We start from the raw sequence: 17,812 nt of genomic DNA on the forward strand, positions 1-17,812 counted from the left end.
GATGCGTGTCATGATGCCCTGTTTAATTAATTAATTACTTTTGTAGAGTTAGGTCTTGCTAGGTTACCTGTGCAGGTCTCCAACTCTCAGCCTGAAGCAGTCCTCCCTTCTCAGACTCTCAATTATTGGGATTCCAGGCATGACCCACTGGACTTCAAAGAGGAAATTTTAGATTTTAGAATATTGTAATATGTTATACTTAATTTTTTTTTTCAAGTTTGCTGTTGCAGTGGCACTTGAGAATAATTATTTCTTATGGTGAAAGTGTGATTTCTTGTATCTAGTCATCTACTTTTAAAATCTTTATTCTGTTTACTTAAACCCTAATAACTGGTAGTCAGCTCAGCTGAAAACGGATTCCATGGGTGTTTTGTGTTGAGGTTATTAAGACAAGTGTAGAGAGATATTAAAGGCAAAAGACATTTACTTTGTATATAAAACACTTATCTTTTTATTATGGCCATATATTTGAATAATTATAATAGGCATTTGATATGAGAAGGATTATGTATTGCTTAGTATATCTCAGGTGTTATCTAGGCAAATCTATATTTCTTGAGTCATATTATCCCATAGTAGAGTATTGTGAGCTAAGTACAGTTACCTTCCCACTTTACAGATACACTGAAAGTTATCTAGGCATTCACAGTTCATAGGAAGATTAAAACAAGCTGATAGAAATATCAGTTATACAACAGAGTAAGAACTCATTTTTTTCTTGCAAATAGTGAAACATTTGTTTGTTTTAAATAAAAGAGGTACTGGGGAGAATGAAAATGGTAATATTACACACCACTTAAGTTGCCTCCCTAGAGGCACAAATATACACTTGAGCACATGATTGGGATGTCATGTTGCCAGTATTGTTTAGATTTCTCTGCGTTGAAACATTTATGCTAAGGCTTCATCCTTGCAGATAGGGCATCATATATGGTATGGGTAGTTTTTAAAAATACCTTGAAATGCATATTTTAATAACCAATTTTCCAACTTTGTTTTAATCAGGGGTCGATGATATGTGGCACTCCTAGTAAGTAAATGAATGTTTGAAGTGCTGTGAGTTATTTTAGCAATTGCTCAGTTTACCATTTAAGTTATCAAAGATCTTTACTTGTGCAATATCATAAAAATGTGGGACATTAAAAATTAATAACAGAATTTATGTAACTAAAAGCTGCCATCTAATATGATATTTTTCAGTAAGATGACAGCAGCAATTATGCTGAAAAATAGTCATTCCCATAGTTTGAGCCATTATAGCAATTTCCACCTGGGAATTTCACAGTCAGATTCCAGTTCTGGACAACAGTGACTAACGTAACGGTTATTAATGAGAAGAGATTTTGAGACGTGTAGCCGTGTTTAGATGTCAGTGGCTTGAAGTGATGGATTTGGCATATTAGTAAGAAAGAGTGCTTTGGACTGGATAATAAGAAACATATTGAATTGTCTTTCTTGTCCTCTATAGCATGAAAAGTCAGTCAGAGATACAGAAACCATGGAACATTTCACAGCATGGCCTACATTTCACTTCACTTTTATCCTTTTAACCATGCACAAAGTTTATTAAATATGCAAAGTAGGAATGCTATAGGAAGAAAGAGCAGTCGTCAGAGGTCACAATCCACAGCAAGGTGACAGTGTCTTGTGGATCGCACCCTAAGTGCTAATTAGAGTGAGAATCTACTTTCAGGTTGCCAGCACGGAACAAGGAAAATGAAGCTATCAGCAGTTAACATTGTTGTATTAATTGAAATGAATGCTGACAGAGATTTTGTTGGCTTTACAACAAATTGAATATGGATAATGTAACCGCTTATCAAATTCCACGCATATAAAATTGTGGATTAATTAAAAAATCACACAACCCATATATTTTGGGTATCTCATATAAATTTCTATGTACATGTGCAAACTTGCAGTGTGCAAATATGTGTCTACATCTAAACATGTACAACTGCATTGACTAACAGTTAGAAAGTTAGAAATTATTCTCCCATTTTACCATTTCCTTTCCTTGAAGTTTGTCACAAATATAATTTTTCCATCTGTTCGAAGCCTACTCTCTGGAGGCGTGTAATGTATGGATACAGTAAAGCCATAAAATAATACAGGGTTTGTATCAGACAAAACAATAACACTCGTGTTATAAAAGATCCATTGTGAGAAGAAAGTTATACTTCACATTACTACAAATACAGAAGTATGCTTTCATCAAAAGCTGAAATCAGTCAATATAATTTGTTTTTAATGTTTTACTTAAAATAATTTTAAAAGGATTACTCAAGTAGAAAAACAGTATTGGTAATAAATAATGTTGAAGAATTCCCTTTAATTTGTTGATTAAACTGTAAGTAAAACACTAAAAAGTACTATGTAATGTAGTTTAATGAAGATTCTTTATGGTTTTCATAAAATAAATAGTCTCAATGGAATATTTTAAGATTGAGAAAGTTCCATATATCATTGTATTGTACTTTCACTTTATTATTTGCTTGCATGTCATAACTGATGGAAATAAAAATATTTATGTTTACACATATGCAAAAAGTGGATTTTTGTTTATGTTTTCTAGTGAGACAAAGTTACCAATAATTTCATCTGTATGGGAAAATTTTTACAAGCCCAAAGTTCTTAACTTTCTTTTCTTTTGACGTTTCATATTTCAGCCTAGGTATGAGATGGAATTGACTGTGATCATTCTTTGATTTCACTGTGATTACTGAGTTTCTGATACAGTGTTAGGAATGTATAGACTTTAAAGCTTGCTTTCTTCTTCTTCTTCTTCGTCTCCCTTTGGACCTGTATATGTGATTTCTGCAGTAATGTGCATCGTTATCTGACATACAGTTGCTGAAAGAGACAAGCATAAACATAATTCTTAGTTTCAGTGAATCTTTAGGAACAGACAAGTAAAAATGAAAGATAATTATGGTATGAATGTTAGTAAACTGTTTATCACAGAGGTACAATAAGGGTGAAAATAAATTTAAAAATACATGCCTCATCCAACACATGAGGTAGTAAAAATGAAAAATTTAATTTGACATAAAGAGCCATTTCAAAGTTATGGTTATTTCTGGTGAGAGCTAGTAGCTCAGAAAACATGAGGAAGTCCTGCAAAGCCACATGATGGATTTGCAGGTCAGGATGGGAAGCCTGGGTCTTGGGGAGGGTTCCAAGGTCCTGGTCAGGTTGAGGTCCTTCTGGGGCTCGGGGACGTCTCAGTGGGAGAGCTGGGAAGGGGAAATGCATGCTTCACCCCAGCTAGCAGGCCACCTCAGCCCACCTAGATGAAACTGTCCCTTGACTATCCTCTTTCTCCTTCTTGGACAGGCAGGTGGAGGAACTCAGCCATCCTGAGTACTGGTGGAAGGATGAAGTTTGCCTTTCATTGCAACATTTACTTCCACAATGAAGTGATCATTAAGGAGTACTGCATTGGAATTCTTAATAAGGAGTGCCTCCCCGCATGGTAGAGGGTGTGGTATGTGGGAAGCTAGGTCTGGCATGAGCCTTCCCAACTCCTCTCGCTCCAGGATAGAGGGTGACTGGCTCCACTGTGTCCAGTGGTTCTAGGGTCATGCAGGTGAAGGCCCCAGTTTCAGGCAGGACACACCTAACTGAGTTTCTTCAGCTGGTTGGCTGATGGTGACTGCCCAGGGTATGATGGGTTGCTGAGGTGGGGTGGTGGTGGGGCATCATGGGAAGGGACCTTGTTGGTCATTGCTTGGCGTTGGAGGAATTGGCTTTGAACCAGAACCTGACCTGTCATGACCACTTTGCCCAGTTCCCCAGATCATCAGCCAGGGCCCGTGGCTCAATCTCATGCAGCACTACCCAAGGGAGTTAGGCCCTCAGAGAGGGAACAGAGAGGAGGCTGGGGAGCAGCCCAGGGCTGGGGGATGAGAGGCCTGTGGGTCCTGGAGCTAGGACACACATAGCGAAGCCAAGGCTCAGGGAGGAGACTGTGGTAAGCAAACTCAGACCATGCATGGGCTGGGGGAGAAAGGCCCGTCAGGGAACTGTAGTACCCACATTTCAGGATTGGGGAACCCTAAGCCACTCAAGAGGCATAAGTAACTAAGATCAGTGGGTGAGAAGCCAGGCTCAAGGGATAGCTGCCTCACCATCCCTTGCTAGCTTCCTTCCCTGCCCTGAGGCCTGCTACCACCTGAGGCTCAGTTTGGACTCAACCAGGGTGCTCTCACCCTCCACACAGGTGCCCACCTGAGGCCCGTCTAGGTCTACATCCTCCCAGAATGGCTCTCCCAGGCCTGTCAAGTTCCATTTCCATGACTCCAGCCTCCCCAGATGTGCTTTCTCCCTTCTGCCATCCTCATTCACCCAGCCCCTGCCCACCCCTAGAAAAGACAGGCCACCACACAGGGAATCTGGAGGACCGCACGGGGCTCACAGGGCCGAAAATGTGAAGAGATGGCAAAATGGAAGGGGACCTTCTGTGTGTGTCCAGGCAGGCAATCTGGCTGGATATTAAGGCCCACCTCACTATTGGTGATGACACCCAGCGTTTCTTGGCCCTGAGCATGTGCACACAAACACACACATTGTCCATGGCATTGACATCAATACTACCTAACTGATCCTCAGATTCTATACAACCCCTATAAAAATATCAGTGACCCATTCTTCATAGAAAAACAATCTGAGAATCCTAAATTTGCTATGAAATGGCAGAAGATCCTGAAGACTCAGAGCAATCCAGTACAAAGTTCAAAGCTGGAGGCATCATAGTACCTAACTTCACAATATACTACAAAGTTTTATGTACCGAAATAGAACAGCACTGGCAGAAAAGCAGAGACATGAGCTAATGAAAAGCAACAGGGGACCAGAACTAAGTCACTGCATTTACAGCACATGACCTTTTCCCAAAAAAGCAAGAACGCCCAATGCAAAATCAAGTATCTTCTATAAACTAGGTTGGGGAAAACCTGAATATCCACATAAAGGATTTTACAAGTAGATTATTTCTCACCAAACTCCATTGTCAGACCTGCGATGATAAAAGTACCAGAAGAAATCACAAGGAGGAAGTTGCATGACATCCGTGTGGGCAATGAGGGTCTCAAAGTGACTGCAAGAGCACAGTAAACACCATCAAAAATAGAGAATGGAGTTATATCAAACTAAAGTGCTTCGGCACACCAAAGGAAACTAAACAGAGGGAAGGAACATCCTACAGGATGGGAGAAATTATTGGATTACCATACGTCCGTTAGTGGGTGAATATTTACAATACATAAGGAACTCCAACAACTCAATAGCATGAAAACAAATGGGCTAAGGATGTGAATACTCGTTTGTGAAACTAAGACAAACAATTTCCCAAAAGACACACTAAAAAGCACTCATCATCCCTAATCCATCAGAAAAATCAAACCACAATGAGATTTCATCTCACTTCAGTCAGAATGCTTATTATCCAAAAGACAAAAACAAAAACAAAAAACAAACAAACAAAAAAACAAAACTCATTTCTGCTAAGGATGCAGAGAAAAGGAAATCATTGCACACTTTTAATGAGAATGTAAATTAGTGCAGGCATTACAAGAAGTTTTATGGATTTTATTAAGTATAGAATCGCTGGGCGTGGTGGCTCACGCCTGTAATCCCAGCACTTTGGGAGGCCGAGGGGGGTGGATCACGAGGTCAGGAGGTAGAGACCATCCTGGCTAACACGGTGAAACCCCGTCTCTACTAAAAATACAAAAAATTAGCCGGGCGTGGTGACGGGCGCCTGTAGTCCCAGCTGCTCGGGAGGCTGAGGCAGGAGACAGGCATGAACCTGGGAGGCGGAGCTTGCAGTGCGCCAAGATCGCGCCACTGCACTCTAGCCGGGGCGACAGAGCGAGACTCCATCTCAAGAATAAAAATGAAAAAAGAGTCTCCAGAAATCTACAAGTAGAACCACCCACCATATGATCCAGCAAATCAGAATACCGGGGCACACACAGAGGTACACAAATCAGTATGCTGAAGCGGTGCGTGCACCCATGCAATTATTGCTGCACTCTTCACAGTTTCGCTATGGCCAAGATACGGAAGCAACTTGAGTGTCCCTCAATTGATGAGTGGATAAAAAAATAGGGCACATAAACACAATGGAAAAATGCGCTGCATTGTCAAAGAAGGAAATCCTGCCAGTTGTGACAATGTGTGTGAATCTGGTGAATGTGTGCATGCCATTTTGTTAAATGACATAAGCCAGTTATCAGAAAGGCAAATAGCCCACTACCTCGTTCCTATATGAAATCTAAAAGCAGATCTCACAGAAGTAGCGACTCCAATGGTTGGGGTGGTGTTTAGTGAAGAGGGTATACTGAGGAGATGTTGGATCAAGAACACATATTTCTAGTTAGAAAGGAGGAATTGGTTAAAAACCTTTTCTGCAGCATGCTGACTTTAACTAGGGATAACACATTCTTTCTCTAATAAATGTAAGATGGGGCATATCACGTTTTATCACCTCAAAATGACAAGTGTGTGAGGTCATGCATGTGTTGATTACTTTCCACTATTTAAACTAGGAACATTTAATTTCATTATGCTATGCACTTGAGAAACTCCGCTGGTACACTTTTGATTTAGGTTAAAAAAGAAAGTTTTCATTACCGTTATCCCCCTTCAGTCACAGAATGCTTCAAGTAGAATGTTCCAGATGTCTTAAACTTTAGTATCAACCACATGTAATTACATCCTTTCACCTGTACTATTCCTCTAAAAAATATGGTGATGCAGATAATTTTGTAGTCCTTCTAAAGACTTCTGAAACATTTTAAGCTTGTAAATTTTTAAAGAGAAAGAGCCTAATTAGAAAACTTGTGCAGCTTGCAAGGGAGATGTAATATATGCCTAATTTTGTTTCCATTTGTGTTCAAAGAAACAAAGAAAAATGTTCAACAAACAACACAATTTACTCTCCTATTGTATTTGCTTTTAAGCATGTATAGCTGAGCAATAACATCAGGCATTTTGCATTACATGTAACAATGTATTCTGAAAATTTTAATATAGATATTACATCTAAACAGATAGTTTTCAAATAGCATTAACAAGTACGAAATTACTTGAAAACCATTCCTTTTCCTTTGAATTCCTCAAAAACTTCACGGAGGAAGTTATTATCTACTTCTCTCCACAAAACCAACATGTTTCTTTCAGTAATACACAGGTAACAATGCAGAAATAACATTTCAATTTTCAATTTGCAAACAAGGTTTGGTATGCAATAACCATTATTTTGGATACTTGCTTTAATATCTGCTTCAGTCTCCTTTTTCAGGTTGACTTTCCCCACTATCTCCTATAGATGCCACTTAACTTGACCTACGATATGCTACATGAGGAGCAGGGTGCACCCTATCCAGAGAAGGTGTATTCCTTCAGTCTTTTCTGCCAAAGTGCTCATGACCACACGAATAAAAATCACTGCAACTCCTTGAGTAACTCTCCCGACTTCTGCCATATCTATCTCGAGTATTGTTATAATCGTGATAGCTGCTTCCACCATAAGACATCCCAGGTCCTTGTGCAGGTGGTGCACCATGAGAGGTCCCAGCAGAGTTGATAAAATAATATGTTGGGCTACATTTAAACATTTTTACTGCTATCACTAAAGCATGAACTAATTAAAGTACTATTTGGAAATATCTGCTTTCCTCTGCCTTTGTTGACAGGATAATAATTAAGCCTGCAATAGTAGAAGGTTTTATTTAAAATAAGTGTAAGAGTAGTATTTTGAAGCTTGACAAGTTTAATTCTAAGGTAAATGTTGAGTCACATTTTCTGAACATGAACTGAAGTTCTCACTTTCATCTCGTTCCCTATATTTTATACTGTTAAGAATACTCATTCTTGAAGCACGTTATATTTGTTCTTTATAATTTTCCTTAGAATTTCATGTAAATAATGATCTGATCTATTAAATGTAATTCTATAATTTACAAATCCATCCTGGACCATTACCATATCTCTGAAATGCATCTCTGTAAGAACTTCCACTTACTCATTGAGAAAGATCTCTACCACAGGCCTCAGAGTAGCCACCACGATCACTAAATTGAAAAAAAAATAATAAAAAAGTGTTCTTAATGGCAGAAAGAACAATTTAAGAAATCAATTTAATAAATCCAGATAACATTATAGTACTTATATCCTGTAGAGGAATGTTCATCCTGACTAGAATGACCATAATCACAGTATGCATAGCCTCTAGGTGGTGGAGCATAATCCCTAGCTTCTCGGGAACTTGGATGATGTCTGTGTGCATGAGTTTAAGCAACAAATTTTAAATTTTTAAATTCTAGTATCCAAAAATATATCTAAATAACAACTTAAACACAATTAAATTGCCAAACATCTAAATAGCTATTTCTCCAATAAAATAGGCAAATACCCAGAAAGCACATGGAACAGATACTCATAATCAGTGATTCAGAAAATGTATTTCAAATCCACAACGAGATACCATACTTCACACACACACACACACACACACACACACTGGAATGGCAGTAAAAGCAGGAAATACCAAGTGTTTGAGGGGATGTAGATAAACTGGAACCCTGATACAATACTTGTTGGAATGGAAAATGATGCAACTTCTATGGAGAAATGTGGTGGTTCCTCAAGAAAACAAACATAATTATCATAGAACCAAGCTATTCCACTTATATACATACCCAGAATCGAATAAGTATACTCAAACAAATATTGGTGCATAGAAACACTGTGGTGGAAACACCCCAAATAAAATAATGGGTTAACAGTTTGTGGAAGGAGTGAAGTGCTGCAATGTAAATGAACCTTCGAAACATCATGCAAAGGGAAAAGAGACAGATGCAAAAAGTCATGTAGTGTTTGAGCCCATTAACATTAAGTACCCACAACAGATAAATTCAGAGGTGGAACACTGACTGGTGTTTGCTAGCAGCTGAGGGAAGGGAGAAAATGGAAGGAACTGCTTAACTGGTAGTTGGAGTTTTAGCTTGGAATCATGAAAATGTTTTGGAACTCGATGGAGGTAGTTGTTGCATGACACAGAATGTATTAAACACCACTTAACTCTTTACCTTATAATATGTACTTTTGTTATGTGAATTTCATCAGCACAACAAAAAAAATCAACTATTTTATTTCATTTTTCCTTTAACTCTCCTTAATTGCATAACCATCATCTCTTGGTGACATATGGTCATTTATCCAGGAAGAGATTGTCACTCTGCATGGAGGACCTCCATAATTCTCTCTTCCACGTGATATGGGATATTTAACACTCACGTGATGGAACATTATGTAAAGAACACCAGATCTGAAACACTATTTTATCTTCTCTCAAACAACTTTTTAAAATTATTGCTTCTATGACTCCATTCTTTGTTTCCTAAATTACTAGCCAATCATGACACTGAGAATATTTCTTATGGCTTTGGATAATCCCATGGCTCCTGCAAGGCCAGTTCTTCTAATGAAGCTGAAGGCTAACACTAATTCTCAGGTAAAGTTCATTTGTAATGTTAATAACAGCTTAGTTATTATTTTCCTCTTCACATGAATGACTGATGACTACTAATGACAGAGGGAAAACATGTAAAACCATCAAACTTTTCACTGATTTTAAAGTTTACATAAATTGTCCTTTCTCAGCTGAAGAAGGTAAATTTTCCCATGTTGTTAAATTCATCTCACACACACAAATACTGCTACCTTTGAATGACTACATGCTAAATTTTTACATAAAAGTTCTCCTTTATCTCTAAGTGGCTGGCTCTATGTTGACTCTAAGTGGCTCTATCTCTAAGTGGCTGTCTAATGTTGACAAATTAAAATGTATTAGTGAAGATTTTCTAATGATGGCCAACATTTACTTTTATTTCAATAACCAGTAACGTTAAAGGGGTCATTACCACATTGTTGCTATTTCAAAATAGAGAAGGTTCTTCTTTAATATCCTCTTCACTAGCTATTCCTTAAATGTCAGCCTTTCACGTATGATATGTTCACTAGCGAATTTTCCAATGAAATATGTTGGCTTTTGTGTCCTGAAGTCAATAAATACCTAGCTTCACTGACAGTCTACATATGAAATGTAAAATTGAAAATGTCGGTTTTCAGTTTCCTCCATATTAGGATGGAGGACTAAGTAAGAATTTTAATTTGTTCTGCTTAAACTTCTTTGCTAAGAACTTTTATTTATTGTCTTGCTTTCTTCTGTTTAGTCTGCAATCTTAAAATTATCCTTCTGAAAAATACTGCTTCTATTAAATCCTACTGCTCACCTCGTGTTGCTTAGTTCTAAGTACTCTCCTCAAATAATTTCAAATTTTACACTAAGGATCTTCTGTTAATGTTTAAACCTCCCGGTACAATCTTAATTATTGATTTACATCCCCTTATATTTCACAACACCGTCCTTCTGCGATGCTCACTTAAGAATATTGAACTCCTTCATGTCTACCTTTCAAGCCTTGAATTTATTTTTAAATTATATTTAAGCCCAGTGACTCCTTTTCTGCTAAATGCTCTTGTAGTTCTTTTGAATCTTCATATAAGCAGGAAGAATGCCTTGCACATAAGCTTATTGAGGTCTCAGAAGCTGGATGGCCCAGCTCAGTGGCTGACACTGTGAGCCAGTGTAGAAGGCTGAGGCAGCTGGACTGCTCAAGCCCCAGGCTTTAATGTCAGTTTTGAAAATGTAGTGAGATCCTCTCTCCACAAAAAAATAGGAAAAAAATTTAGCTAGGTGTAGTGGTGCATGCCTGTAGTTGCAGCATCTCAGGAGGCTGAAACAGGAGAATTGCTTGAGCCCAGGAATTTGAGGCTGTAGTGAGCCATCATCTCACCAACGCACTCTGACCTGGTAAGAACAAGACTCCAACCCAACAAAGAAGCTGAACAAGCAATTTTCAGATTGGAACATCAGGGGACCATTACCACGGGACCTAGGAAATGGAAGAATTCATTAGATGAAGAAGCCTACCATCAAAGAATACTGCTAGGAGCTTTTAGAAAAATAAAGGGGAATCCTCTAGCAAACACAGGATTAAAAGAAACGTTGGCCTCACTCTAATCAATTCCTTGATCTGCAATGAGAAGCTGGAGTATTTCTTCACCATAAACCTGAAATGTACCTAGTGAGAGAGAAACTATACTCAAAGTGATCGATCACCAATTAAGCCAATGTGTATGTCACTTCTATTTTGTTTGATAAACTTAAAGTTAAGCATCCAGGTAAAATGGCTCATTTTTAGTCCTACAAAAACTATGGTCTTTCTATCAGGTAGCATTTACCTTGGCCTCCCATCCAACTATTGCTTCTTGCCACAGCAGAAGGAGCAGATTTTTAGGAGGAGGCCCTCCACTTCTTGAAGAGGGACCACTTTTAACTGGAGTGAGTCCCCTAGAATAACTCATGTTGAGATCAAGAGTGTATCCACCATCATCTGCATTTCAAACAAACTCTTTTTTTTCTTTTTCTTTTTTTTGAGGTGGGGTCTTGCTCTTTCACCCAGGCTGGGGTGCAGTGGCACGATCTTGGCTCACTGCAAGCTCAGCCTCCAGGTTCATGCCATTCTCCTGCCTCTGCCTCCTGAGTGGCTGGGACTACAGGTGCCCGCCACCACACCTGGCTATTTTTGTGCGTGTGTGTGTTTTTAGTACAGACAGGGTTTCACTGTGTTAGCCAGGATGGTCTCGATCTCCTGACCTCGTGATCTGCCCTCCTCGGCCTCCCAAAGTGCTGGGATTACAGGCGTGAGCCACTGCGCCCGGCCTCAAACAAACTCCTTAGTTAACTAACATCACTGTTTCTTAAATGGCTAAGTTTTAGTTTTTTATAAAGATTTTCTACATATTATAATCTTACAAATTCACATTTGTCTAAACTAATAAAATTAACATTTTTATATGAAATTAGTACAATTCAAGCAAGAAAACTCCATTTAGAAAATCTAGAAAGAAACTCAAGAATCATAATATTTTCTATGAGAGAGATGTGGGAAAAGTAGGGAGTGAACAGGGAGCAGATATTGATCAGTAAAATGTCTAAGTATACTATACATAAAAATATTAAAAGAAAAATGATAAATGACTTTATATCATTCTGTTATGAGGAAAAATTTTCAAAGCATATGATAAAGATAAACTAAATTCTATTCAAAGAAACTCAAATATTTACAATATCAAAAAGTGATACGTCAGGAAAATACCTTACCTCTAAAATTTGTTAACAGAATATAGAATTCTTACAATTCCCTTATAAAACACTGATTTTCAGATTAGACTGTTAAATTTTAATAATCTTTAAGAATTGCATATTACATAATATAAAAATATTTTTCATATATCTACAAAAAATATAGACATATGCCGATTGCCAGGTGGCGTTACAGGTTAGAATACACACATTCTCTTACATGACAGAATATTATTGAACCTCACCCTCAAGATCAACGGAGACAAAATAATCATGAAACTATGCATCTTAAAATGGAGCAAACACTGCAATTTCAGCTTCAAAAGAACATCTCCAGTTAATTACACATCTGGTTATTAAAACCCAAAAATAAATGATAGATTTTTGAAGGTTTGTTAATAGACAATACAAGTTAACTGATATATTTATTTATTTATTTATTTATTTATTTATTTATTTGTTATTGAGATGGACTCTTGCCCTATTACCCCAGGCTACAGTGCAATCGTGTGATCTCACCTCACTGCAGCTTCCACCTCCCAGATTCCAGTGATTCTCCTGCCTCAGCCAAGTAGCTGGGATTACAGGTGCAAGCTACCATGCCAGGCTAATTTTTTATACCTTTAGGAGAGACAGGGTTTCACCATGTTTGTCTGGAACTCCTGACCTTGTGGTCCCCCCATCCCATACTTCCCAAGTTCTGAGATAACAGGCATGAGCCATCTCACCCAGCCCATCCAATCATTTTGTTTTGTTTTGTTTTGTTTTCAAATATATGGTTAGTTTTTCTTTTTTACGTAAAAATCGACCCCTCATTTCTATGGTGTAAATCACTCATAAATATCATTTTCAGTGACTCATCCTTCAGCAAAGAAAGATACATATATATATCTGTGAAGCCGTGGTTATTAGACCTTTCCAGAGTCACTGACTGTTTTCAGAAATTAAAGTTCTACGTTTCTTAAATTGAAAATGCTTTATGGCAGACCAATGTACAAACTCTCTATCAAAATTACAAAGCAATAGATTTGCATAGATGTTAGCACATGTATACACAAAAAAACAAATATTGCAAAATCAATCTTAAGTACTGAGTTACTTTTTTCCTGTTGGAAAATTTTAAATATTCCATCCTATTTTGATGTTACAACTGATATGAAGTTCTGGGCCCCAAAGTTGAAAACTCTAAAGTATAATGAATATAAATGAGTTCTGCAGAAAACTTGTTGAGTGCAGGCAATCAGCATTCATAAACACAACTCAGTTTCAAATTTTTGTTATTTCAATGCAAAGTTATTACAACTTTAAAATGAATTTTAGATATTAGTTCAATCATTCTGATAATACACCTTTAGTACTTAGAAATAATTTTATCTGTAAGTTAATTTTCTGTTCATAAAGGAAATAGATAAAATTGAGAAAATTTGATATCGTCAAACTTACTTTCTTTCAGTCCTGTGGTTCCATTTTTATATTTTAAAACATTACCGAAGTGTCCTTCATATGAGAGAAGCCACCCTCTTGTTCCTCCACTACTTCGTCTTCCAGATCTCAGACTTCCTGCAGGTATCCTGTTTTTTGAAGAAGGTGGTGGTCTCTGCCTACCACAACTTTGAAAAGGTGGTTTCCTGGCTTGTTCTAGTTTTATTGCTTTTCCGTGCAAAGACTAAAAGTATTAAGGGTACTATCAATAACACTGGCACATTTAACCTAAGCACATTTTACAAACATTTTTTACATCAACTATAGTTCATAGTTAATTAGGTGATGCAAAGATGTTGGAAAAAGTGTTTTTGGAGTCACATGCCTTTAAAATGCTTTACTTGAGCAAAGACTAAACCCTTGGGGAAGAAATCTAGGCAGACATTTGGAGGAAGAGAATTTCAGGCAGACAAAATAACCATTGAAATAATTCAGAGACTAGAATTAAGCAAGTAGTCATACTCCCAACATGTGGCAAGATGAACAAAGGAAAACACTTAAGTGAGATCAAAGACAAATCCTTTTGTTTATTCTGAGTATAATTCTGACTACTTGGAGAACAAACTGTAAGCTGCAAGTGAGTATCAGATTCAAGCTGAGAAACTAAACAAATGATGATGCTTCAACAAATGTAATGGCAGAGGAGGTGATACATGCAGTCGTTTCATGTGACTGTATAAGTTGTGCTTTGCATAAAGTTACTTGGCTGAGGGCATAAGTAATATGCAGATAATGATGTTGAGTATGTAGGTGATTTTTTATTGTTTTGAACTTTCTTCTAAATTCCCTCTGGTATTTGATTTCACTTTTTTAACCAGTGTTACAATTATTTATACCTAAATGTTACATGGAACTCATGTAGTATGTACCATGTAAAATTTATTACTGTCAATCAAGTAATATGAAATTTGCATGTGATAGAAATGTATAATTTATACTTTTAAGTTAATATCTTATAATTTAATATATATAAACCATATAAGCTATATAACTAACTTATAAATCTAAGTATTCCTAAACATACATAATATATGTATCTGTATATGTTATAACTAACATATATGTATTGCATATAGATGAAATGTATGCATTATATATTTTAATGCAGATATACTATATGTCTATATGTATTTCCTTTTTTATATACTTTAAGTTCAGGGGTACATGTGCAGATGTGCAGTTTTGTTACATAGGTATACACGTGCCATGGTGGTTTGCTGCACCCATCAACCCATCATATACATTAGGTATTTCTCCTAACGCTATCCCTCCCCTAGCCCTCCAGCCCACTAAAGGCCCAGTGTGTGATGTTGCCTTTCCTGTGTCCATGTGTTCTCATTTTTTAACTCCAGCTTATAAGAGAGAACATGCAGTGTTTGGCTTTCTGTTCTTGTGTTAGTTTGCTGAGAATGATGCTTTCCAGCTTTACCCATGTCCCTGCAAAGGATATGAACTCATACTTTTTTATGGCTGCTTACTATTCCATTGTGTATATGTGCCACATTTTCTTTATCCACGCTATCATTGATGGACATTTGGGTTGGTTCCAAGTCTTTGCTATTGTGAACAATGCCTCAATAAACATAAGTGTGAATGTGTCTTTATAGTAGAATGATTGACAATCCTTTGGATATACAACCCATAATGGGAATGCTGGGTCAAATGGTATTTCTAGTTTTAGATCCTTGAGGAATAACCTGTCTGTACTCCACAATGGTCGAACTAATTTACAGTCCCATCAACAGTGTAAAAGCATTCTTTTTCTCCACATCCTCTCCAGCATGTGTTGTTTCCTGACTTTTTAATGATCACCATTCTAACTGGCCTGAGATGGTATCTCATTATGGTTTTGATTTGCATTTCTCTAATGACCATTGATGATGAGCTTTTTTTCATATTTTTGTCAGCTGCATAAATGTCTTCTTTTGAGAAGTGTCTGTTCATACCCTTCACCCACTTTATGATGGGTTGGTTTTTTTATTGTAAATTTGCTTAAGTTCTTTGTAGATTGTGGGTATTGGTCCTTTGTCAGATGGATAGAGTGCAAAAATTGTCTCCTATTCTATAGGTTGCCTGTTCACTCTAATGATAATTTCCTTTGCTGTCAGAAGCTCTTTAGTTTACTTAGATTCCATTTGTCAATTTTGCTTTTATTGCCATTGCTTTTGGTGCTTTAGACATGAGGTGTTTGCTCATGCCTATGTCCTAAATGGTATTGCCTAGGTTTATCTTCTAGGCCTTTTTTGGTTTTAGGTCTTACATTTAAGTCTTTAATCCATCTTGAGCTTATTTTTGTATAAGGTGTAAGGAAAGGGTGTAGTTTCAGTTTTGTGCATATGGCTAGCCAGTTTTCCCAACAACATTTATTAAACAGGGAATCCTTTGCCCATTGCTTGTTTTTGTCAGGTTTGTCAAGGATCATATGGTTGTACCAGTGTGGTGTTACTTCTGAGGCTTCTGTTCTGTCTCACTGGTCTATATCTCTGTTTTGATACCAGTCCCATGCTATTTTGGTTACTGTAGCCTTGTATTATAATTTGAATTCAGGTAGCTTGATGCCTCCAGCATTGTTCTTTTTGCTTAGGATTGTCTTGGCTATGTGGGCTCTTTTTGGCTCCATATGAAGTTTAAAATACTTTTTAACAATTCTGTGAAGAAATTCAATGGTAGCTTGATGGGAATAGCATTGAATCTATAAATTACTTTGGGCAGTATGGTCATTTTCATGATATTGATTCTTCCTATAATGAGCATGAAATGTTTTTCCATTGATTTGTGTCCTCTCTTATTTCCTTGAGCAGTGGTTTGTAGTTCTCCTTGAAGAGGTCCTTCACATCTCTTGTAAGTTGTATCCCTAGGTATTTTATTCTCCTTGTAGCAACTGTGTGAATTCACACATGATTTGACTCTCTGTCTGCTGTTGATATATAGGAATGCTTGTGATTTTTGCACATTGATTTTGTATCTTGAGACTTTGCTGAAGTTGCTTATCAGCTTAAGGAAATTTTGAGCTCAGACAGTGGGGTTTTCTAAATATACAGTCTTGTAGTCTGCAAAAACAGACTACAAGACTTCCTCTTTTCCTATTTGAATACCCTTTATTTCTTTGTCTTTCCTAATTGCCCTGGTCAGAACTTCCGATACTGTGGTGAATAGGAGGGGTGAGAGAGGGGGCATTTTTGTCTTCTGCAGGTTTTCAAAGGGAAAGCTTCCAGGTTCTGCCATTCAGTATGATATTGGCTGTAGGTCTGTCATAAGTAGCTTCTATTATTTTGAAATATGTTCCATCAATACATAGTTTATTAAGAGTTTTTACCATGAAGGGGTGTTGAATTTTGTGGAAGGGCTTTTCTGGATATATTGAGATAATCATGTGGTTTTTTCATTGGTTCTGTTTATGTGATGGATTATGTTTATTGATTTGCTTATGTTGAATCAGCCTGCATCCCAGGTATGAACCCAACTTGATCATGGTGAATACACTTTTTGATGTGCTGCTGGATTCTATTAGCCTTTATTTCATTGAGGATTTTTGCATCAATATTCATCAGGGAAATTGGCCTGAAATTTTCTTTTTTTGCGGTTTCTCTGCCAGATTTGGTTATCAGAATGATGCTGGCCTCATAAAAGGAGTTACGGAGGATTTCCTCTTTTTCTATAGTTTGGCATGTTTTCAGAATGAATGGTATCAGTTCCTCTTTGTACCTCTGGTAGAATTCATCTGTGAATCTGTCTAGTCCTGGACTTTTTTTTCTTTTTCATTGGTAGGCTATTAATTACTGCCTCAATTTCAGAACTTGTTATTGGTCTATTCAGGGATATGACTTCTTCCTGGTTTAGACTTGGGAGAGTGTGTGCATCCAGGAATTTATCCATTTCATCTAGATTTTCTAGTTCCTTTGCATGGAGGTATTTATAGTATTCTCTGATGGTAATTTGCATTTCTGTGGAATCAGTGGTGATCTCCCCTTTATCACTTTTTATTGTGTCTTTTTGATTCTTCTGATTCTTCTCTCTTTTCTTCTTTATTAGTCTGGCTAGTGGTCTATGTATTTGTTGATCTTTTCAAAAAACCAGCTCCTGGATTCATTGATGTTTTGAAGGGTTTTTCAT

General features: G+C 37.2%; 2 pseudogenes; one reads left to right on the plus strand and one right to left on the minus strand.

The window, feature by feature from the left end:
* The window catches only part of LOC112208094 (RNA-binding motif protein, Y chromosome, family 1 member F/J-like), a 371,477-nt pseudogene that overhangs the window by 294,964 nt on the left and 58,701 nt on the right, over positions 1-17,812 (plus strand).
* Positions 1-17,812, minus strand: part of LOC104005531 (RNA-binding motif protein, Y chromosome, family 1 member F/J-like) — a 61,115-nt pseudogene that overhangs the window by 28,612 nt on the left and 14,691 nt on the right.

Source organism: Pan troglodytes, chromosome Y (genome assembly GCF_028858775.2).
Source record: "Pan troglodytes isolate AG18354 chromosome Y, NHGRI_mPanTro3-v2.0_pri, whole genome shotgun sequence".
NCBI lineage: Eukaryota > Metazoa > Chordata > Mammalia > Primates > Hominidae > Pan > Pan troglodytes.